A 24696-nucleotide genomic window follows, 5' to 3' on the forward strand; every position below is an offset into this window, starting at 1 on the left:
CCTCCTACACCCTGACTAGGTACCGGTCACCCCTCCTACACCCTGACTCGGTACCGGTGACCCTCCTGCACCCTGACTAGGTACCGGTCACACCTCCTACACCCTGACTAGGTACCGGTCACCCCTCCTGCACCCTGACTCGGTACTGGCGACCCTCTCCTGCACCCTGACTTGGTACTGGTGACCCTCCTGCACCCTGACTCGGTACCGGTCACCCCTCCTGCACCCTGACTCGGTACTGGTGACCCTCCTGCACCCTGACTAGGTACCGGTCACCCCTCCTGCACCCTGACTCGGTACTCGTGACCCTCTCCTGCACCCTGACTCGGTACTGGTGACCCTCCTGCACCCTGACTAGGTACTGGTCACCCCTCCTGCACCCTGACTCGGTACCGGTGACCCTCCTGCACCCTGACTAGGTACCGGTCACCCCTCCTGCACCCTGACTCGGTACTGGCGACCCTCTCCTGCACCCTGACTAGGTACTCGTGACCCTCTCCTGCACCCTGACCCGGTACTGGTGACCCTCCTGCACCCTGACTAGGTACCGGTCACCCCTCCTACACCCTGACTAGGTACCGGTCACCCCTCCTACACCCTGACTCGGTACCGGTGACCCTCCTGCACCCTGACTCGGTACTGGCGACCCTCCTGCACCCTGACTAGGTACTGGTGATCCTCCTGCACCCTGACTAGGTACTGGTCACCCTCCTGCACCCTGACTAGGTACTGGTGACCCTCCTGCACCCTGACTAGGTACTGGTGACCCCTCCTGCACCCTGACTAGGTACTGGTCACCCTCCTGCACCCTGACTAGGTACTGGCGACCCTCCTGCACCCTGACTAGGTACTGGTCACCCTCCTGCACCCTGACTAGGTACTGGTCACCCTCCTGCACCCTGACTAGGTACCGGTCACCCCTCCTGCACCCTGACTCGGTACCGGTGACCCTCCTGCACCCTGACTAGGTACCGGTCACCCCTCCTACACCCTGACTCGGTACCGGTCACCCTCTCCTGTACCCTGACTAGGTACCGGTCACCCCTCCTGCACCCTGACTAGGTACTGGTCACCCTCCTGCACCCTGACTAGGTACCGGTCACCCCTCCTGCACCCTGACTCGGTACCGGTCACCCCTCCTGCACCCTGACTAGGTACCGGTCACCCCTCCTGCACCCTGACTCGGTACCGGTGACCCTCCTGCACCCTGACTAGGTACCGGTCACCCCTCCTGCACCCTGACTCAGAACTGGCGACCCTCTCCTGCACCCTGACTAGGTACTCGTGACCCTCTCCTACACCCTGACTCGGTACCGGTGACCCTCCTGCACCCTGACTAGGTACGGTCACCCCTCCTACACCCTGACTAGGTACCGGTCACCCCTCCTACACCCTGACTAGGTACCGGTGACCCTCCTGCACCCTGACTAGGTACCGGTCACCCCTCCTACACCCTGACTAGGTACTTGTGACCCTCTCCTGCACCCTGACTAGGTACCGGTCACCCCTCCTACACCCTGACTAGGTACCGGTCACCCCTCCTACACCCTGACTCGGTACCGGTGACCCTCCTGCACCCTGACTAGGTACCGGCGACCCTCCTGCACCTTGACTCAGTACTGGCGACCCTCCTGCACCCTGACTAGGTACTGGCGACCCTCCTGCACCCTGACTAGGTACCGGTCACCCTCTCCTGCACCCTGACTAGGTACCGGTCACCCCTCCTACACCCTGACTAGGTATGGGTGACCCTCCTGCACCCTGACTAGGTACTGGCAACCCTCCTGCACCTTGACTCGGTACTGGCGACCCTCCTGCACCCTGACTAGGTACCGGTCACCCTCTCCTGCCCCTGACTCGGTACTGGCGACCCTCCTGCACCCTGACTAGGTACCGGTCACCCCTCCTGCACCCTGACTCGGTACTGGCGACCCTCTCCTGCACCCTGACTAGGTACTCGTGACCCTCTCCTGCACCCTGACCCGGTACTGGCAACCCTCCTACACCCTGACTAGGTACCGGTCACCCTCCTGCACCCTGACTCGGTACTGGTGACCCTCCTGCACCCTGACTAGGTACCGGTCACCCTCTCCTGCACCCTGACTAGGTACCGGTCACCCTCCTGCACCCTGACTAGGTACCGGTCACCCCTCCTACACCCTGACTCGGTACCGGTCACCCCTCCTGCACCCTGACTCGGTACTGACGACCCTCTCCTGCACCCTGACTAGGTCCCGGTCACCCCTCCTACACCCTGACTAGGTACCGGTCACCCCTCCTACACCCTGACTCGGTACCGGTGACCCTCCTGCACCCTGACTAGGTACCGGTCACACCTCCTACACCCTGACTAGGTACCGGTCACCCCTCCTGCACCCTGACTCGGTACTGGCGACCCTCTCCTGCACCCTGACTTGGTACTGGTGACCCTCCTGCACCCTGACTCGGTACCGGTGACCCTCTCCTGCACCCTGACTCGGTACTGGTGACCCTCCTGCACCCTGACTAGGTACTGGTCACCCCTCCTGCACCCTGACTCGGTACCGGTGACCCTCCTGCACCCTGACTAGGTACCGGTCACCCCTCCTGCACCCTGACTCGGTACTCGTGACCCTCTCCTGCACCCTGACTCGGTACTGGTGACCCTCCTGCACCCTGACTAGGTACTGGTCACCCCTCCTGCACCCTGACTCGGTACCGGTGACCCTCCTGCACCCTGACTAGGTACCGGTCACCCCTCCTGCACCCTGACTCGGTACTGGCGACCCTCTCCTGCACCCTGACTAGGTACTCGTGACCCTCTCCTGCACCCTGACTCGGTACTGGTGACCCTCCTGCACCCTGACTAGGTACCGGTCACCCCTCCTACACCCTGACTCGGTACCGGTGACCCTCCTGCACCCTGACTAGGTACCGGTCACCCCTCCTACACCCTGACTAGGTACCGGTCACCCCTCCTACACCCTGACTAGGTACCGGTCACCCCTCCTACACCCTGACTAGGTACCGGTCACCCCTCCTACACCCTGACTCGGTACCGGTGACCCTCCTGCACCCTGACTCGGTACTGGCGACCCTCCTGCACCCTGACTAGGTACTGGTGATCCTCCTGCACCCTGACTAGGTACTGGTCACCCTCCTGCACCCTGACTAGGTACTGGTGACCCTCCTGCACCCTGACTAGGTACTGGTGACCCCTCCTGCACCCTGACTAGGTACTGGTGACCCCTCCTGCACCCTGACTAGGTACTGGTCACCCTCCTGCACCCTGACTAGGTACTGGCGACCCTCCTGCACCCTGACTAGGTACTGGTCACCCTCCTGCACCCTGACTAGGTACTGGTCACCCTCCTGCACCCTGACTAGGTACCGGTCACCCCTCCTGCACCCTGACTAGGTACCGGTCACCCCTCCTGCACCCTGACTCGGTACCGGTCTCCCCTCCTACACCCTGACTCGGTACCGGTCACCCTCTCCTGTACCCTGACTAGGTACCGGTCACCCTCTCCTGCACCCTGACTCGGTACTGGCGACCCTCCTGCACCCTGACTAGGTACCGGTCACCCTCTCCTGCACCCTGACTAGGTACCGGTCACCCCTCCTGCACCCTGACTAGGTATGGGTGACCCTCCTGCACCCTGACTAGGTACTGGCGACCCTCCTGCACCCTGACTAGGTACCGGTCACCCTCTCCTGCACCCTGACTCAGAACTGGCGACCCTCTCCTGCACCCTGACTAGGTACTCGTGACCCTCTCCTGCACCCTGACTCGGTACTGGTGACCCTCCTGCACCCTGACTAGGTACCGGTCACCCCTCCTACACCCTGACTCGGTACCGGTGACCCTCCTGCACCCTGACTAGGTACCGGTCACCCCTCCTACACCCTGACTAGGTACCGGTCACCCCTCCTGCACCCTGACTCGGTACCGGTGACCCTCCTGCACCCTGACTAGGTACTGGCGACCCTCCTGCACCTTGACTCAGTACTGGCGACCCTCCTGCACCCTGACTAGGTACTGGCGACCCTCCTGCACCCTGACTAGGTACCGGTCACCCTCTCCTGCACCCTGACTAGGTACCGGTCACCCCTCCTGCACCCTGACTAGGTATGGGTGACCCTCCTGCACCCTGACTAGGTACTGGCGACCCTCCTGCACCTTGACTCGGTACTGGCGACCCTCCTGCACCCTGACTAGGTACCGGTCACCCTCTCCTGCCCCCTGACTCGGTACTGGCGACCCTCCTGCACCCTGACTAGGTACCGGTCACCCTCCTGCACCCTGACTCGGTACTGGTGACCCTCCTGCACCCTGACTAGGTACCGGTCACCCTCTCCTGCACCCTGACTAGGTACCGGTCACCCCTCCTGCACCCTGACTCGGTACTGGCGACCCTCTCCTGCACCCTGACTAGGTACTCGTGACCCTCTCCTGCACCCTGACTCGGTACTGGTGACCCTCCTGCACCCTGACTAGGTACCGGTCACCCCTCCTGCACCCTGACTCGGTACCGGTGACCCTCCTGCACCCTGACTAGGTACCGGTCACCCCTCCTACACCCTGACTCGGTACCGGTCACCCCTCCTGCACCCTGACTCGGTACTGGCGACCCTCTCCTGCACCCTGACTAGGTCCCGGTCACCCCTCCTACACCCTGACTAGGTACCGGTCACCCCTCCTACACCCTGACTAGGTACCGGTCACCCCTCCTGCACCCTGACTCGGTACTGGTGACCCTCCTGCACCCTGACTAGGTACCGGTCACCCTCTCCTGCACCCTGACTCGGTACTGGCGACCCTCCTGCACACTGACTAGGTACCGGTCACCCTCTCCTGCACCCTGACTAGGTACCGGTCACCCCTACTACACCCTGACTAGGTACCGGTCACCCTCTCCTGCACCCTGACTCGGTACTGGCGACTCTCCTGCACCCTGACTAGGTACCGGTCACCCCTACTACACCCTGACTAGGTACCGGTCACCCTCTCCTGCACCCTGACTCGGTACTGGCGACCCTCCTGCACCCTGACTAGGTACCGGTCACCCTCTCCTGCACCCTGACTAGGTACCGGTCACCCCTCCTGCACCCTGACTAGGTACTGGTCACCCCTCCTGCACCCTGACTCGGTACCGGTCACCCCCTCCTGCACCCTGACTAGGTACCGGTCACCCCCTCCTGCACCCTGACTCGGTACTGGCGACCCTCTCCTGCACCCTGACTAGGTACTCGTGACCCTCTCCTGCACCCTGACCCGGTACTGGTGACCCTCCTGCACCCTGACTAGGTACCGGTCACCCCTCCTACACCCTGACTCGGTACCGGTGACCCTCCTGCACCCTGACTAGGTACCGGTCACCCCTCCTACACCCTGACTAGGTACCGGTCACCCCTCCTACACCCTGACTCGGTACCGGTGACCCTCCTGCACCCTGACTAGGTACTGGCGACCCTCCTGCACCTTGACTCAGTACTGGCGACCCTCCTGCACCCTGACTAGGTACTGGCGACCCTCCTGCACCCTGACTAGGTACCGGTCACCCTCTCCTGCACCCTGACTAGGTACCGGTCACCCCTCCTGCACCCTGACTAGGTATGGGCGACCCTCCTGCACCCTGACTAGGTACTGGCGACCCTCCTGCACCCTGACTCGGTACTGGCGACCCTCCTGTACCCTGACTAGGTACCGGTCACCCTCTCCTGCACCCTGACTCGGTACTGGCGACCCTCCTGCACCCTGACTAGGTACCGGTCACCCTCCTGCACCCTGACTCGGTACTGGTGACCCTCCTGCACCCTGACTAGGTACCGGTCACCCTCTCCTGCACCCTGACTAGGTACCGGTCACCCCTCCTGCACCCTGACTCGGTACTGGCGACCCTCTCCTGCACCCTGACTCGGTACTGGTGACCCTCCTGCACCCTGACTAGGTACCGGTCACCCCTCCTGCACCCTGACTCGGTACCGGTGACCCTCCTGCACCCTGACTAGGTACCGGTCACCCCTCCTCCACCCTGACTCGGTACCGGTCACCCCTCCTGCACCCTGACTCGGTACTGGCGACCCTCTCCTGCACCCTGACTAGGTCCCGGTCACCCCTCCTACACCCTGACTAGGTACCGGTCACCCCTCCTACACCCTGACTAGGTACCGGTCACCCCTCCTGCACCCTGACTCGGTACTGGTGACCCTCCTGCACCCTGACTAGGTACCGGTCACCCTCTCCTGCACCCTGACTCGGTACTGGCGACCCTCCTGCACCCTGACTAGGTACTCGTGACCCTCTCCTGCACCCTGACCCGGTACTGGTGACCCTCCTGCACCCTGACTAGGTACCGGTCACCCCTCCTACACCCTGACTCGGTACCGGTGACCCTCCTGCACCCTGACTAGGTACCGGTCACCCCTCCTACACCCTGACTAGGTACCGGTCACCCCTCCTACACCCTGACTAGGTACCGGTCACCCCTCCTACACCCTGACTCGGTACCGGTGACCCTCCTGCACCCTGACTCGGTACTGGCGACCCTCCTGCACCCTGACTAGGTACTGGTGATCCTCCTGCACCCTGACTAGGTACTGGTCACCCTCCTGCACCCTGACTAGGTACTGGTCACCCTCCTGCACCCTGACTAGGTACTGGTCACCCTCCTGCACCCTGACTAGGTACCGGTCACCCCTCCTGCACCCTGACTCGGTACCGGTGACCCTCCTGCACCCTGACTAGGTACCGGTCACCCCTCCTACACCCTGACTCGGTACCGGTCACCCTCTCCTGCACCCTGACTAGGTACCGGTGACTCTCCTGCACCCTGACCAGGTACTGGTGACCCTCTCCTGCACCCTGACTAGGTACCGGTCACCCCTCCTGCACCCTGACTCGGTACTGGTGACCCTCCTGCACCCTGACTAGGTACCGGTCACCCTCTCCTGCACCCTGACTCGGTCATGGCGACCCTCCTGCACCCTGACTAGGTACCGGTCACCCTCTCCTGCACCCTGACTCGGTACTGGCGACCCTCCTGCACCCTGACTAGGTACCGGTCACCCTCTCCTGCACCCTGACTAGGTACCGGTCACCCCTCCTGCACCCTGACTAGGTATGGGTGACCCTCCTGCACCCTGACTAGGTACTGGTGACCCTCCTGCACCTTGACTCGGTACTGGCGACCCTCCTGCACCCTGACTAGGTACCGGTCACCCCTCCTGCACCCTGACTCGGTACTGGCGACCCTCCTGCACCCTGACTAGGTACCGGTCACCCTCTCCTGCACCCTGACTAGGTACCGGTCACCCCTCCTGCACCCTGACTAGGTATGGGTGACCCTCCTGCACCCTGACTAGGTACTGGCGACCCTCCTGCACCTTGACTCGGTACTGGCGACCCTCCTGCACCCTGACTAGGTACCGGTCACCCTCTCCTGCCCCCTGACTCGGTACTGGCGACCCTCCTGCACCCTGACTAGGTACCGGTCACCCTCTCCTGCACCCTGACTAGGTACCGGTCACCCCTCCTGCACCCTGACTCGGTACTGGCGACCCTCTCCTGCACCCTGACTAGGTACTGGTGACCCTCTCCTGCACCCTGACTCGGTACTGGTGACCCTCCTGCACCCTGACTAGGTACCGGTCACCCCTCCTGCACCCTGACTCGGTACCGGTGACCCTCCTGCACCCTGACTAGGTACCGGTCACCCCCTCCTACACCCTGACTAGGTACCGGTCACCCTCCTGCACCCTGACTCGGTACTGGCGACCCTCTCCTGCACCCTGACTAGGTCCCGGTCACCCCTCCTACACCCTGACTAGGTACCGGTCACCCCTCCTACACCCTGACTAGGTACCGGTCACCCCTCCTGCACCCTGACTCGGTACTGGTGACCCTCCTGCACCCTGACTAGGTACCGGTCACCCTCTCCTGCACCCTGACTCGGTACTGGCGACCCTCTCCTGCACCCTGACTAGGTACTCGTGACCCTCTCCTGCACCCTGACCCGGTACTGGTGACCCTCCTGCACCCTGACTAGGTACCGGTCACCCCTCCTACACCCTGACTCGGTACCGGTGACCCTCCTGCACCCTGACTAGGTACCGGTCACCCCTCCTACACCCTGACTAGGTACCGGTCACCCCTCCTACACCCTGACTAGGTACCGGTCACCCCTCCTACACCCTGACTAGGTACCGGTGACCCTCCTGCACCCTGACTCGGTACTGGCGACCCTCCTGCACCCTGACTAGGTACTGGTGATCCTCCTGCACCCTGACTAGGTACTGGTCACCCTCCTGCACCCTGACTAGGTACTGGTGACCCTCCTGCACCCTGACTAGGTACTGGTGACCCCTCCTGCACCCTGACTAGGTACTGGTCACCCTCCTGCACCCTGACTAGGTACTGGTGACCCTCCTGCACCCTGACTAGGTACTGGTCACCCTCCTGCACCCTGACTAGGTACTGGTCACCCTCCTGCACCCTGACTAGGTACCGGTCACCCCTCCTGCACCCTGACTCGGTACCGGTGACCCTCCTGCACCCTGACTAGGTACCGGTCACCCCTCCTACACCCTGACTCGGTACCGGTCACCCTCTCCTGTACCCTGACTAGGTACCGGTGACTCTCCTGCACCCTGACCAGGTACTGGTGACCCTCTCCTGCACCCTGACTAGGTACCGGTCACCCCTCCTGCACCCTGACTCGGTACTGGTGACCCTCCTGCACCCTGACTAGGTACCGGTCACCCTCTCCTGCACCCTGACTCGGTCATGGCGACCCTCCTGCACCCTGACTAGGTACCGGTCACCCTCTCCTGCACCCTGACTCGGTACTGGCGACCCTCCTGCACCCTGACTAGGTACCGGTCACCCTCTCCTGCACCCTGACTAGGTACCGGTCACCCCTCCTGCACCCTGACTAGGTATGGGTGACCCTCCTGCACCCTGACTAGGTACTGGCGACCCTCCTGCACCTTGACTCGGTACTGGCGACCCTCCTGCACCCTGACTAGGTACCGGTCACCCTCTCCTGCCCCCTGACTCGGTACTGGCGACCCTCCTGCACCCTGACTAGGTACCGGTCACCCTCTCCTGCACCCTGACTAGGTACCGGTCACCCCTCCTGCACCCTGACTAGGTATGGGTGACCCTCCTGCACCCTGACTAGGTACTGGTGACCCTCCTGCACCCTGACTCGGTACTGGCGACCCTCCTGCACCCTGACTAGGTACCGGTCACCCTCTCCTGCACCCTGACTCGGTACTGGCGACCCTCCTGCACCCTGACTAGGTACCGGTCACCCCTCCTACACCCTGACTAGGTACCGGTGACCCTCCTGCACCCTGACTAGGTACCGGTCACCCCTCCTACACCCTGACTAGGTACCGGTCACCCCTCCTACACCCTGACTAGGTACCGGTCACCCCTCCTACACCCTGACTCGGTACCGGTGACCCTCCTGCACCCTGACTCGGTACTGGCGACCCTCCTGCACCCTGACTCGGTACTGGCGACCCTCCTGCACCCTGACTAGGTACTGGTGATCCTCCTGCACCCTGACTAGGTACTGGTCACCCTCCTGCACCCTGACTAGGTACTGGTGACCCTCCTGCACCCTGACTAGGTACTGGTGACCCCTCCTGCACCCTGACTAGGTACTGGTCACCCTCCTGCACCCTGACTAGGTACTGGCGACCCTCCTGCACCCTGACTAGGTACTGGTGACCCCTCCTGCACCCTGACTAGGTACCGGTGACTCTCCTGCACCCTGACCAGGTACTGGTGACCCCTCCTGCACCCAGACTAGGTACCGGTGACTCTCCTGCACCCTGACTCGGTACTGGCGACCCTCTCCTGCACCCTGACTAGGTACCGGTGACCCTCCTGCACCCTGACTCGGTACCGGTCACCCTCCTGCACCCTGACTAGGTACCGGTCACCCCTCCTGCACCCTGACTCGGTACTGGTGACCCTCCTGCACCCTGACTAGGTACCGGTCACCCCTCCTACACCCTGACTCGGTACCGGTCACCCCTCCTGCACCCTGACTCGGTACTGGCGACCCTCTCCTGCACCCTGACTAGGTACCGGTCACCCCTCCTACACCCTGACTAGGTACCGGTCACCCCTCCTACACCCTGACTAGGTACCGGTCACCCCTCCTGCACCCTGACTCGGTACTGGTGACCCTCCTGCACCCTGACTAGGTACCGGTCACCCTCTCCTGCACCCTGACTAGGTACTGGCGACCCTCTCCTGCACCCTGACTAGGTACCGGTCACCCTCTCCTGCACCCTGACCCGGTACTGGTGACCCTCCTGCACCCTGACTAGGTACCGGTCACCCCTCCTACACCCTGACTCGGTACCGGTGACCCTCCTGCACCCTGACTAGGTACCGGTCACCCCTCCTACACCCTGACTAGGTACCGGTCACCCCTCCTACACCCTGACTAGGTACCGGTCACCCCTCCTACACCCTGACTAGGTACCGGCCACCCCTCCTACACCCTGACTAGGTACCGGTGACCCTCCTGCACCCTGACTCGGTACTGGTGACCCTCCTGCACCCTGACTAGGTACTGGTGATCCTCCTGCACCCTGACTAGGTACCGGTCACCCCTCCTACACCCTGACTAGGTACCGGTCACCCCTCCTACACCCTGACTAGGTACCGGTCACCCCTCCTACACCCTGACTCGGTACCGGTGACCCTCCTGCACCCTGACTAGGTACTGGTGACCCTCCTGCACCCTGACTAGGTACTGGCCACCCTCCTGCACCCTGACTAGGTACTGGTGACCCTCCTGCACCCTGACTAGGTACTGGTGACCCCTCCTGCACCCTGACTAGGTACTGGTCACCCTCCTGCACCCTGACTAGGTACTGGTGACCCTCCTGCACCCTGACTAGGTACTGGTCACCCTCCTGCACCCTGACTAGGTACCGGTCACCCCTCCTGCACCCTGACTCGGTACCGGTGACCCTCCTGCACCCTGACTAGGTACCGGTCACCCCTCCTACACCCTGACTCGGTACCGGTCACCCTCTCCTGTACCCTGACTAGGTATCGGTGACTCTCCTGCACCCTGACTAGGTACCGGTCACCCTCTCCTGCACCCTGACTCGGTCATGGCGACCCTTCTGCACCCTGACTAGGTACCGGTCACCCTCTCCTGCACCCTGACTCGGTACTGGCGACCCTCCTGCACCCTGACTAGGTACCGGTCACCCTCTCCTGCACCCTGACTAGGTACCGGTCACCCCTCCTGCACCCTGACTAGGTATGGGTGACCCTCCTGCACCCTGACTAGGTACTGGCGACCCTCCTGCACCTTGACTCAGTACTGGCGACCCTCCTGCACCCTGACTAGGTACTGGCGACCCTCCTGCACCCTGACTAGGTACCGGTCACCCTCTCCTGCACCCTGACTAGGTACCGGTCACCCCTCCTGCACCCTGACTAGGTATGGGTGACCCTCCTGCACCCTGACTAGGTACTGGCGACCCTCCTGCACCTTGACTCGGTACTGGCGACCCTCCTGCACCCTGACTAGGTACCGGTCACCCTCTCCTGCACCCTGACCCGGTACTGGTGACTCTCCTGCACCCTGACTAGGTACCGGTCACCCCTCCTACACCCTGACTCGGTACCGGTCACCCTCTCCTGTACCCTGACTAGGTACCGGTCACCCTCTCCTGCACCCTGACTCGGTACTGGCGACCCTCCTGCACCCTGACTAGGTACCGGTCACCCTCTCCTGCACCCTGACTAGGTACCGGTCACCCCTCCTGCACCCTGACTAGGTACTGGTCACCCCTCCTGCACCCTGACTCGGTACCGGTCACCCTCTCCTGTACCCTGACTAGGTACCGGTCACCCTCTCCTGCACCCTGACTCGGTACTGGCGACCCTCCTGCACCCTGACTAGGTACCGGTCACCCTCTCCTGCACCCTGACTAGGTACCGGTCACCCCTCCTGCACCCTGACTAGGTACTGGTCACCCCTCCTGCACCCTGACTCGGTACCGGTGACCCTCCTGCACCCTGACTAGGTACCGGTCACCCCTCCTGCACCCTGACTCGGTACTGGCGACCCTCTCCTGCACCCTGACTAGGTACTCGTGACCCTCTCCTGCACCCTGACCCGGTACTGGTGACCCTCCTGCACCCTGACTAGGTACCGGTCACCCCTCCTACACCCTGACTCGGTACCGGTGACCCTCCTGCACCCTGACTAGGTACCGGTCACCCCTCCTACACCCTGACTCGGTACCGGTCACCCTCTCCTGTACCCTGACTAGGTACCGGTGACTCTCCTGCACCCTGACTAGGTACCGGTCACCCTCTCCTGCACCCTGACTCGGTCATGGCGACCCTCCTGCACCCTGACTCGGTACTCGTGACCCTCTCCTGCACCCTGACTCGGTACTGGCGACCCTCCTGCACCCTGACTAGGTACCGGTCACCCTCTCCTGCACCCTGACTAGGTACCGGTCACCCCTCCTGCACCCTGACTAGGTATGGGTGACCCTCCTGCACCCTGACTAGGTACTGGCGACCCTCCTGCACCTTGACTCGGTATTGGCGACCCTCCTGCACCCTGACTAGGTACCGGTCACCCTCTCCTGCACCCTGACTAGGTACCGGTCACCCCTCCTGCACCCTGACTAGGTATGGGTGACCCTCCTGCACCCTGACTAGGTACTGGCGACCCTCCTGCACCTTGACTCGGTACTGGCGACCCTCCTGCACCCTGACTAGGTACCGGTCACCCTCTCCTGCACCCTGACCCGGTACTGGTGACTCTCCTGCACCCTGACTAGGTACCGGTCACCCCTCCTACACCCTGACTCGGTACCGGTCACCCTCTCCTGTACCCTGACTAGGTACCGGTCACCCTCTCCTGCACCCTGACTCGGTACTGGCGACCCTCCTGCACCCTGACTAGGTACCGGTCACCCTCTCCTGCACCCTGACTAGGTACCGGTCACCCCTCCTGCACCCTGACTAGGTACTGGTCACCCCTCCTGCACCCTGACTCGGTACCGGTCACCCTCTCCTGTACCCTGACTAGGTACCGGTCACCCTCTCCTGCACCCTGACTCGGTACTGGCGACCCTCCTGCACCCTGACTAGGTACCGGTCACCCCTCCTGCACCCTGACTAGGTACCGGTCACCCCTCCTGCACCCTGACTAGGTACTGGTCTCCCCTCCTGCACCCTGACTCGGTACCGGTGACCCTCCTGCACCCTGACTAGGTACCGGTCACCCCTCCTGCACCCTGACTAGGTACTGGCGACCCTCTCCTGCACCCTGACTAGGTACCGGTCACCCTCTCCTGCACCCTGACCCGGTACTGGTGACCCTCCTGCACCCTGACTAGGTACCGGTCACCCCTCCTGCACCCTGACTAGGTACCGGTCACCCCTCCTACACCCTGACTCGGTACCGGTGACCCTCCTGCACCCTGACTAGGTACCGGTCACCCCTCCTACACCCTGACTCGGTACCGGTGACCCTCCTGCACCCTGACTAGGTACCGGTCACCCCTCCTACACCCTGACTCGGTACCGGTGACCCTCCTGCACCCTGACTCGGTACTGGTGACCCTCCTGCACCCTGACTAGGTACTGGTGACCCTCCTGCACCCTGACTAGGTACCGGTCACCCCTCCTACACCCTGACTAGGTACCGGTCACCCCTCCTACACCCTGACTCGGTACCGGTCACCCCTCCTACACCCTGACTCGGTACTGGTGACCCTCCTGCACCCTGACTCGGTACTGGCGACCCTCCTGCACCCTGACTAGGTACTGGCGACCCTCCTGCACCCTGACTAGGTACTGGTGACCCTCCTGCACCCTGACTAGGTACTGGTGACCCCTCCTGCACCCTGACTAGGTACTGGTCACCCTCCTGCACCCTGACTAGGTACTGGCGACCCTCCTGCACCCTGACTAGGTACTGGTCACCCTCCTGCACCCTGACTAGGTACCGGTCACCCCTCCTGCACCCTGACTCGGTACCGGTGACCCTCCTGCACCCTGACTAGGTACCGGTCACCCCTCCTACACCCTGACTCGGTACCGGTCACCCCTCCTACACCCTGACTAGGTACCGGTCACCCCTCCTGCACCCTGACTCGGTCATGGCGACCCTCCTGCACCCTGACTAGGTACCGGTCACCCTCTCCTGCACCCTGACTCGGTACTGGCGACCCTCCTGCACCCTGACTAGGTACCGGTCACCCTCTCCTGCACCCTGACTAGGTACCGGTCACCCCTCCTGCACCCTGACTAGGTATGGGTGACCCTCCTGCACCCTGACTAGGTACTGGCGACCCTCCTGCACCTTGACTCAGTACTGGCGACCCTCCTGCACCCTGACTAGGTACTGGCGACCCTCCTGCACCCTGACTAGGTACCGGTCACCCTCTCCTGCACCCTGACTAGGTACCGGTCACCCCTCCTGCACCCTGACTAGGTATGGGTGACCCTCCTGCACCCTGACTAGGTACTGGCGACCCTCCTGCACCCTGACTAGGTACTGGCGACCCTCCTGCACCCTGACTAGGTACCGGTCACCCTCTCCTGCACCCTGACTCGGTACTGGTGACCCTCCTGCACCCTGACTAGGTACCGGTCACCCTCTCCTGCACCCTGACTAGGTACCGGTCACCCTCTCCTGCACCCTGACTCGGTACTGGCGACCCTCCTGCACCCTGACTAGGTACCGGTCACCCACTCCTGCACCCTGACTCGGTACCGGTCACCCCTCCTGCACCCTGACTAGGTACCGGTCACCCTCTCCTGCACCCTGACTCGGTACTGGCGACCCTCCTGCACCCTGACTAGGTACCGGTCACCCTCTCCTGCACCCTGACTAGGTACCGGTCACCCCTCCTGCACCCTGACTAGGTACCGGTCACCCCTCCTGCACCCTGACTCGGTACCGGTGACCCTCCTGCACCCTGACTAGGTACCGGTCACCCCTCCTGCACCCTGACTCGGTACTGGCGACCCTCTCCTGCACCCTGACTAGGTACTCGTGACCCTCTCCTGCACCCTGACCCGGTACTGGTGACCCTCCTGCACCCTGACTAGGTACCGGTCACCCCTCCTACACCCTGACTCGGTACCGGTGACCCTCCTGCACCCTGACTAGGTACCGGTCACCCCTCCTACACCCTGACTCGGTACCGGTGACCCTCCTGCACCCTGACTCGGTACTGGCGACCCTCCTGCACCCTGACTAGGTACTGGTGACCCTCCTGCACCCTGACTAGGTACCGGTCACCCCTCCTACACCCTGACTAGGTACCGGTCACCCCTCCTACACCCTGACTAGGTACCGGTCACCCCTCCTACACCCTGACTCGGTACCGGTGACCCTCCTGCACCCTGACTCGGTACTGGCGACCCTCCTGCACCCTGACTAGGTACTGGTGACCCTCCTGCACCCTGACTAGGTACTGGTGACCCTCCTGCACCCTGACTAGGTACTGGTGACCCCTCCTGCACCCTGACTAGGTACTGGTCACCCTCCTGCACCCTGACTAGGTACTGGCGACCCTCCTGCACCCTGACTAGGTACTGGTCACCCTCCTGCACCCTGACTAGGTACCGGTCACCCCTCCTGCACCCTGACTCGGTACCGGTGACCCTCCTGCACCCTGACTAGGTACCGGTCACCCCTCCTACACCCTGACTCGGTACCGGTCACCCCTCCTGCACCCTGACTAGGTACTGGTGACCCTCCTGCACCCTGACTAGGTACCGGTCACCCTCTCCTGCACCCTGACTCGGTCATGGCGACCCTCCTGCACCCTGACTAGGTACCGGTCACCCTCTCCTGCACCCTGACTCGGTACTGGCGACCCTCCTGCACCCTGACTAGGTACCGGTCACCCTCTCCTGCACCCTGACTAGGTACCGGTCACCCCTCCTGCACCCTGACTAGGTATGGGTGACCCTCCTGCACCCTGACTAGGTACTGGCGACCCTCCTGCACCTTGACTCAGTACTGGCGACCCTCCTGCACCCTGACTAGGTACTGGCGACCCTCCTGCACCCTGACTAGGTACCGGTCACTCTCCTGCACCCTGACTCGGTACTGGCGACCCTCCTGCACCCTGACTAGGTACCGGTCACCCTCTCCTGCACCCTGACCCGGTACTGGTGACCCTCCTGCACCCTGACTAGGTACCGGTCACCCCTCCTACACCCTGACTCGGTACCGGTCACCCTCTCCTGTACCCTGACTAGGTACCGGTCACCCTCTCCTGCCCCCTGACTCGGTACTGGCGACCCTCCTGCACCCTGACTAGGTACCGGTCACCCTCCTGCACCCTGACTAGGTACCGGTCACCCCTCCTGCACCCTGACTCGGTACCGGTCACCCCTCCTGCACCCTGACTCGGTACCGGTCACCCTCTCCTGCACCCTGACTAGGTACCGGTCACCCTCTCCTGCACCCTGACTCGGTACTGGCGACCCTCCTGCACCCTGACTAGGTACCGGTCACCCTCTCCTGCACCCTGACTAGGTACCGGTCACCCCTCCTGCACCCTGACTAGGTACCGGTCACCCCTCCTGCACCCTGACTAGGTACCGGTCACCCCTCCTACACCCTGACTAGGTACCGGTCACCCCTCCTCCACCCTGACTCAGTACTGGCGACCCTCTCCTGCACCCTGACTAGGTACTCGTGACCCTCTCCTCCACCCTGACCCGGTACTGGTAACCCTCCTACACCCTGACTAGGTACCGGTCACCCCTCCTGCACCCTGACTCGGTACCGGTGACCCTCCTGCACCCTGACTAGGTACCGGTCACCCTCCTACACCCTGACTCGGTACCGGTGACCCTCCTGCACCCTGACTCGGTACCGGTGACCCTCCTGCACCCTGACTCGGTACTGGCGACCCTCCTGCACCCTGACTAGGTACTGGCGACCCTCCTGCACCCTGACTAGGTACCGGTCACCCTCTCCTGCACCCTGACTAGGTACCGGTCACCCCTCCTGCACCCTGACTAGGTATGGGTGACCCTCCTGCACCCTGACTAGGTACTGGCGACCCTCCTGCACCTTGACTCAGTACTGGCGACCCTCCTGCACCCTGACTAGGTACTGGCGACCCTCCTGCACCCTGACTAGGTACCGGTCACCCTCTCCTGCACCCTGACTAGGTACCGGTCACCCCTCCTGCACCCTGACTCGGTACTGGTGACCCTCCTGCACCCTGACTAGGTACCGGTCACCCCTCCTACACCCTGACTCGGTACCGGTGACCCTCCTGCACCCTGACTCGGTACTGGCGACCCTCCTGCACCCTGACTAGGTACTGGCGACCCTCCTGCACCCTGACTAGGTACTGGTCACCCTCCTGCACCCTGACTAGGTACTGGTGACCCCTCCTGCACCCTGACTAGGTACTGGTCACCCTCCTGCACCCTGACTAGGTACTGGCGACCCTCCTGCACCCTGACTAGGTACTGGTCACCCTCCTGCACCCTGACTAGGTACCGGTCACCCCTCCTGCACCCTGACTCGGTACCGGTGACCCTCCTGCACCCTGACTAGGTACCGGTCACCCCTCCTACACCCTGACTCGGTACCGGTCACCCTCTCCTGTACCCTGACTAGGTACCGGTGACTCTCCTGCACCCTGACTAGGTACCGGTCACCCTCTCCTGCACCCTGACTCGGTCATGGCGACCCTCCTGCACCCTGACTAGGTACCGGTCACCCTCTCCTGCACCCTGACTCGGTACTGGCGACCCTCCTGCACCCTGACTAGGTACCGGTCACCCTCTCCTGCACCCTGACTAGGTACCGGTCACCCCTCCTGCACCCTGACTAGGTATGGGTGACCCTCCTGCACCCTGACTAGGTACTGGCGACCCTCCTGCACCTTGACTCAGTACTGGCGACCCTCCTGCACCCTGACTAGGTACTGGCGACCCTCCTGCACCCTGACTAGGTACCGGTCACCCTCTCCTGCACCCTGACTAGGTACCGGTCACCCCTCCTGCACCCTGACTAGGTATGGGTGACCCTCCTGCACCCTGACTAGGTACTGGCGACCCTCCTGCACCTTGACTCGGTACTGGCGACCCTCCTGCACCCTGACTAGGTACCGGTCACCCTCTCCTGCACCCTGACCCGGTACTGGTGACTCTCCTGCACCCTGACTAGGTACCGGTCACCCCTCCTACACCCTGACTCGGTACCGGTCACCCTCTCCTGTACCCTGACTAGGTACCGGTCACCCTCTCCTGCACCCTGACTCGGTACTGGCGACCCTCCTGCACCCTGACTAGGTACCGGTCACCCTCTCCTGCACCCTGACTAGGTACCGGTCACCCCTCCTGCACCCTGACTAGGTACTGGTCACCCCTCCTGCACCCTGACTAGGTACCGGTCACCCTCTCCTGCACCCTGACTAGGTACCGGTCACCCTCTCCTGCACCCTGACTCGGTACTGGCGACCCTCCTGCACCCTGACTAGGTACCGGTCACCCTCTCCTGCACCCTGACTAGGTACCGGTCACCCCTCCTGCACCCTGACTAGGTACTGGTCACCCCTCCTGCACCCTGACTCGGTACCGGTGACCCTCCTGCACCCTGACTAGGTACCGGTCACCCCTCCTGCACCCTGACTCGGTACTGGCGACCCTCTCCTGCACCCTGACTAGGTACTGGTCACCCTCTCCTGCACCCTGACTAGGTACTGGTCACCCTCCTGCACCCTGACTAGGTACCGGTCACCCCTCCTGCACCCTGACTCGGTACCGGTGACCCTCCTGCACCCTGACTAGGTACCGGTCACCCCTCCTACACCCTGACTCGGTACCGGTCACCCCTCCTGCACCCTGACTAGGTACTGGCGACCCTCCTGCACCTTGACTCAGTACTGGCGACCCTCCTGCACCCTGACTAGGTACTGGCGACCCTCCTGCACCCTGACTAGGTACCGGTCACCCTCTCCTGCACCCTGACTAGGTACCGGTCACCCCTCCTGCACCCTGACTAGGTATGGGTGACCCTCCTGCACCCTGACTAGGTACTGGCGACCCTCCTGCACCTTGACTCAGTACTGGCGACCCTCCTGCACCCTGACTAGGTACTGGCGACCCTCCTGCACCCTGACTAGGTACCGGTCACCCTCTCCTGCACCCTGACTAGGTACCGGTCACCCTCTCCTGCACCCTGACTAGGTACCGGTCACCCCTCCTGCACCCTGACTCGGTACTGGTGACCCTCCTGCACCCTGACTAGGTACCGGTCACCCCTCCTACACCCTGACTCGGTACCGGTCACCCTCCTGCACCCTGACTCGGTACTGGCGACCCTCCTGCACCCTGACTAGGTACTGGCGACCCTCCTGCACCCTGACTAGGTACTGGTGACCCTCCTGCACCCTGACTAGGTACTGGTGATCCCTCCTGCACCCTGACTAGGTACTGGTCACCCTCCTGCACCCTGACTAGGTACTGGCGACCCTCCTGCACCCTGACTAGGTACCGGTCACCCTCCTGCACCCTGACTAGGTACCGGTCACCCCTCCTGCACCCTGACTCGGTACCGGTGACCCTCCTGCACCCTGACTAGGTACCGGTCACCCCTCCTACACCCTGACTCGGTACCGGTCACCCCCTCCTGCACCCTGACTAGGTACTGGTGACCCTCCTGCACCCTGACTAGGTACCGGTCACCCTCTCCTGCACCCTGACTCGGTCATGGCGACCCTCCTGCACCCTGACTAGGTACCGGTCACCCTCTCCTGCACCCTGACTCGGTACTGGCGACCCTCCTGCACCCTGACTAGGTACCGGTCACCCTCTCCTGCACCCTGACTAGGTACCGGTCACCCCTCCTGCACCCTGACTAGGTATGGGTGACCCTCCTGCACCCTGACTAGGTACTGGCGACCCTCCTGCACCTTGACTCAGTACTGGCGACCCTCCTGCACCCTGACTAGGTACTGGCGACCCTCCTGCACCCTGACTAGGTACCGGTCACCCTCTCCTGCACCCTGACTAGGTACCGGTCACCCCTCCTGCACCCTGACTAGGTATGGGTGACCCTCCTGCACCCTGACTAGGTACTGGCGACCCTCCTGCACCTTGACTCGGTACTGGCGACCCTCCTGCACCCTGACTAGGTACCGGTCACCCTCTCCTGCACCCTGACCCGGTACTGGTGACTCTCCTGCACCCTGACTAGGTACCGGTCACCCCTCCTACACCCTGACTCGGTACCGGTCACCCTCTCCTGTACCCTGACTAGGTACCGGTCACCCTCTCCTGCACCCTGACTCGGTACTGGCGACCCTCCTGCACCCTGACTAGGTACCGGTCACCCTCTCCTGCACCCTGACTAGGTACCGGTCACCCCTCCTGCACCCTGACTAGGTACTGGTCACCCCTCCTGCACCCTGACTCGGTACCGGTCACCCTCTCCTGTACCCTGACTAGGTACCGGTCACCCTCTCCTGCACCCTGACTCGGTACTGGCGACCCTCCTGCACCCTGACTAGGTACCGGTCACTCTCCTGCACCCTGACTAGGTACCGGTCACCCCTCCTGCACCCTGACTAGGTACTGGTCACCCCTCCTGCACCCTGACCCGGTACCGGTGACCCTCCTGCACCCTGACTAGGTACCGGTCACCCCTCCTGCACCCTGACTCAGTACTGGCGACCCTCTCCTGCACCCTGACTAGGTACTCGTGACCCTCTCCTGCACCCTGACTAGGTACTGGTCACCCCTCCTGCACCCTGACTAGGTACTGGCGACCCTCCTACACCCTGACTAGGTACCGGTGACCCTCCTGCACCCTGACTAGGTACTGGTCACCCCTCCTGCACCCTGACTAGGTACCGGTGACCCCCTCCTGCACCCTGACTAGGTACCGGTCACCCTCCTGCACCCTGACTAGGTACCGGTGACCCTCTCCTGCACCCTGACTAGGTACCGGTCACCCTCCTGCACCCTGACTAGGTACCGGTCACCCCTCCTACACCCTGACTAGGTACCAGTGACCCTCCTGCACCCTGACTAGGTACCGGTCACCCCTCCTACACCCTGACTAGGTACCGGTGACCCTCCTGCACCCTGACTAGGTACCGGTGACCCTCCTGCACCCTGACTAGGTACCGGTCACCCTCTCCTGCACCCTGACTAGGTACCGGTGACCCTCCTGCACCCTGACTAGGTACCGGTGACCCCTCCTACACCCTGACTAGGTACCGGTGACCCCTCCTACACCCTGACTAGGTACCGGTCACCCTCTCCTGCACCCTGACTAGGTACCGGTGACCCTCCTGCACCCTGACTAGGTACCGGTGACCCCTCCTGCACCCTGACTAGGTACCGGTGACCCTCCTGCACCCTGACTAGGTACCGGTGACCCTCTCCTGCACCCTGACTAGGTACCGGTCACCCCTCCTGCACCCTGACTAGGTACTGGCGACCCTCTCCTGCACCCTGACTAGGTACCGGTCACCCCTCCTACACCCTGACTAGGTCCCGGTCACCCCTCCTACACCCTGACTAGGTACCGGTCACCCTCCTACACCCTGACTAGGTACCGGTGATCCCTCCTACACCCTGACTAGGTACCGGTCACCCCTCCTGCACCCTGACGAGGTACTGGTGACCCTCTCCTGCACCCTGACTAGGTACCGGTGACCCTCTCCTGCACCCTGACTAGGTACGGTCACCCTCCTGCACCCTGACTAGGTACTGGTGACCCTCCTGCACCCTGACTAGGTACCGGTCACCCCTCCTGCACCCTGACTAGGTACTGGTGACCCTCCTGCACCCTGACTAGGTACCGGTGACCCTCCTGCACCCTGACTAGGTACTGGTGACCCTCCTGCACCCTGACTAGGTACCGGTCACCCTCTCCTGCACCCTGACTAGGTACTGGTGACCCTCCTGCACCCTGACTAGGTACTGGTGACCCTCCTGCACCCTGACTAGGTACCGGTCACCCCTCCTGCACCCTGACTAGGTACCGGTCACCCTCCTGCACCCTGACTAGGTACCGGTCACCCCTCCTACACCCTGACTAGGTACCGGTCACCCCTCCTACACCCTGACTAGGTACCGGTCACCCCTCCTACACCCTGACTAGGTACCGGTCACCCCTCCTGCACCCTGACTAGGTACCGGTCACCCCTCCTACACCCTGACTAGGTACCGGTCACCCCTCCTACACCCTGACTAGGTACTGGTGACCCTCTCCTGCACCCTGACTAGGTACTGGTGACCCTCTCCTGCACCCTGACTAGGTACCGGTCACCCTCTCCTGCACCCTGACTAGGTACTGGTGACCCTCTCCTGCACCCTGACTAGGTACTGGCGACCCTCTCCTGCACCCTGACTAGGTACCGGTCACCCCTCCTGCACCCTGACTAGGTACCGGTCACCCTCTCCTGCACCCTGACGAGGTACTGGTCACCCTCTCCTGCACCCTGACGAGGTACTGGCGACCCTCTCCTGCACCCTGACTAGGTACCGGTCACCCTCTCCTGCACCCTGACGAGGTACTGGTCACCCTCTCCTGCACCCTGACGAGGTACCGGTGACCCTCTCCTGCACCCTGACTAGGTACCGGTCACCCTCTCCTGCACCCTGACTAGGTACCGGTCACCCTCTCCTGCACCCTGACTAGGTACCGGTCACCCTCTCCTGCACCCTGACTAGGTACCGGTCACCCTCTCCTGCACCCTGACTAGGTACCGGTCACCCTCTCCTGCACCCTGACTAGGTACCGGTCACCCCTCCTGCACCCTGACTAGGTACCGGTGACTCTCCTGCACCCTGACTAGGTACCGGTCACCCTCTCCTGCACCCTGACTAGGTACCGGTCACCCTCTCCTGCACCCTGACTAGGTACCGGTGACCCTCCTGCACCCTGACTAGGTACCGGTGACCCTCTCCTGCACCCTGACTAGGTACCGGTGACCCTCCTGCACCCTGACTAGGTACCGGTGACCCTCTCCTGCACCCTGACTAGGTACCGGTGACCCTCTCCTGCACCCTGACTAGGTACTGGTGACCCTCCTACACCCTGACTCGGTACTGGTGACCCTCTCCTGCACCCTAACTAGGTACCGGTGACCCTCCTGCACCCTGACTAGGTACCGGTGACCCTCTCCTGTACCCTGACTAGGTACCGGTGACCCTCCTGCACCCTGACTAGGTACTGGTGACCCTCTCCTGCACCCTGACTAGGTACCGGTCACCCTCCTGCACCCTGACTAGGTACTGGTGACCCTCCTGCACCCTGACTAGGTACCGGTGACCCTCCTGCACCCTGACTAGGTACCGGTCACCCTCCTGCACCCTGACTAGGTACCGGTCACCCTCCTGCACCCTGACTAGGTACCGGTGACCCTCTCCTGTACCCTGACTAGGTACTGGTGACCCTCTCCTGCACCCTGACTAGGTACTGGTGACCCTCTCCTGCACCCTGACTAGGTACCGGTCACCCTCCTGCACCCTGACTAGGTACCGGTCACCCCTCCTGCACCCTGACTAGGTACCGGTGACCCTCTCCTGCACCCTGACTAGGTACCGGTCACCCTCCTGCACCCTGACTAGGTACTGGTGACCCTCTCCTGCACCCTGACTAGGTACCGGTCACCCCTCCTACACCCTGACTAGGTACCGGTGACCCTCTCCTGCACCCTGACTAGGTACCGGTCACCCTCCTGCACCCTGACTAGGTACCGGTGACCCTCTCCTGCACCCTGACTAGGTACCGGTCACCCTCTCCTGCACCCTGACTAGGTACCGGTCACCCCTCCTGCACCCTGACTAGGTACCGGTCACCCCTCCTGCACCCTGACTAGGTACCGGTCACCCTCTCCTGCACCCTGACGAGGTACTGGCGACCCCTCCTGCACCCTGACGAGGTACTGGCGACCCTCTCCTGCACCCTGACGAGGTACTGGCGACCCTCTCCTGCACCCTGACGAGGTACCGGCACCCCCTCCTGCACCCTGACTAGGTACCGGTGACCCCCTCCTGCACCCTGACGAGGTACCGGTGACCCCTCCTACACCCTGACTAGGTACTGGTGACCCTCCTGCACCCTGACTAGGTATCGGTGACCCTCCTGCACCCTGACTAGGTACCGGTCACCCCTCCTACACCCTGACTCGGTACCGGTCACCCTCCTGCACCCTGACTCGGTACTGGTGACCCTCCTGCACCCTGACTAGGTACTGGCGACCCTCCTGCACCCTGACTAGGTACTGGTCACCCTCCTGCACCCTGACTAGGTACTGGTGACCCTCCTGCACCCTGACTAGGTACCGGTCACCCTCTCCTGCACCCTGACTAGGTACCGGTGACCCTCTCCTGCACCCTGACTAGGTACCGGTCACCCTCTCCTACACCCTGACTAGGTACTGGTGACCCTCTCCTGCACCCTGACTAGGTACTGGTGACCCTCTCCTGCACCCTGACTAGGTACTCGTGACCCTCTCCTGCACCCTGACTAGGTACTCGTGACCCTCTCCTGCACCCTGACTAGGTACTGGTGACCCTCTCCTGCACCCTGACTAGGTACTGGTGACCCTCTCCTGCACCCTGACTAGGTACTGGTGACCCTCCTGCACACTGACTAGGTACTCGTGACCCTCTCCTGCACCCTGACTAGGTACTGGTGACCCTCTCCTGCA

General features: G+C 63.0%; 1 protein-coding gene and 1 long non-coding RNA gene across 3 annotated transcripts in view; one reads left to right on the top strand and one right to left on the bottom strand.

Annotated features, from left to right (window-relative positions):
• Positions 1 to 24696, bottom strand: part of ugdh (UDP-glucose 6-dehydrogenase) — a 51481-nt gene that overhangs the window by 11619 nt on the left and 15166 nt on the right. The gene's annotated exons all lie outside the window — the stretch shown is intronic.
• Positions 247 to 24696, top strand: part of LOC127924725 (uncharacterized) — a 24625-nt gene continuing 175 nt past the window's right edge. Inside the window, exons 1-14 of the long non-coding RNA XR_008118710.1 lie at positions 247 to 544; positions 3803 to 4415; positions 6271 to 6576; positions 8363 to 8422; positions 10846 to 10935; positions 15587 to 16046; positions 16941 to 17063; positions 17368 to 17518; positions 20787 to 20816; positions 21894 to 21955; positions 22807 to 22868; positions 23303 to 23488; positions 24549 to 24612; positions 24675 to 24696. The exon at positions 24675 to 24696 is cut by the window's right edge and continues 175 nt beyond it. This is a non-coding gene — a long non-coding RNA (uncharacterized LOC127924725). The remainder of the gene's footprint in view (positions 545 to 3802; positions 4416 to 6270; positions 6577 to 8362; positions 8423 to 10845; positions 10936 to 15586; positions 16047 to 16940; positions 17064 to 17367; positions 17519 to 20786; positions 20817 to 21893; positions 21956 to 22806; positions 22869 to 23302; positions 23489 to 24548; positions 24613 to 24674) is intronic.

The sequence above is a fragment of the Oncorhynchus keta genome, unplaced genomic scaffold, assembly GCF_023373465.1.
Source record: "Oncorhynchus keta strain PuntledgeMale-10-30-2019 unplaced genomic scaffold, Oket_V2 Un_contig_448_pilon_pilon, whole genome shotgun sequence".
NCBI classification, from domain to species: Eukaryota; Metazoa; Chordata; class Actinopteri; order Salmoniformes; family Salmonidae; genus Oncorhynchus; species Oncorhynchus keta.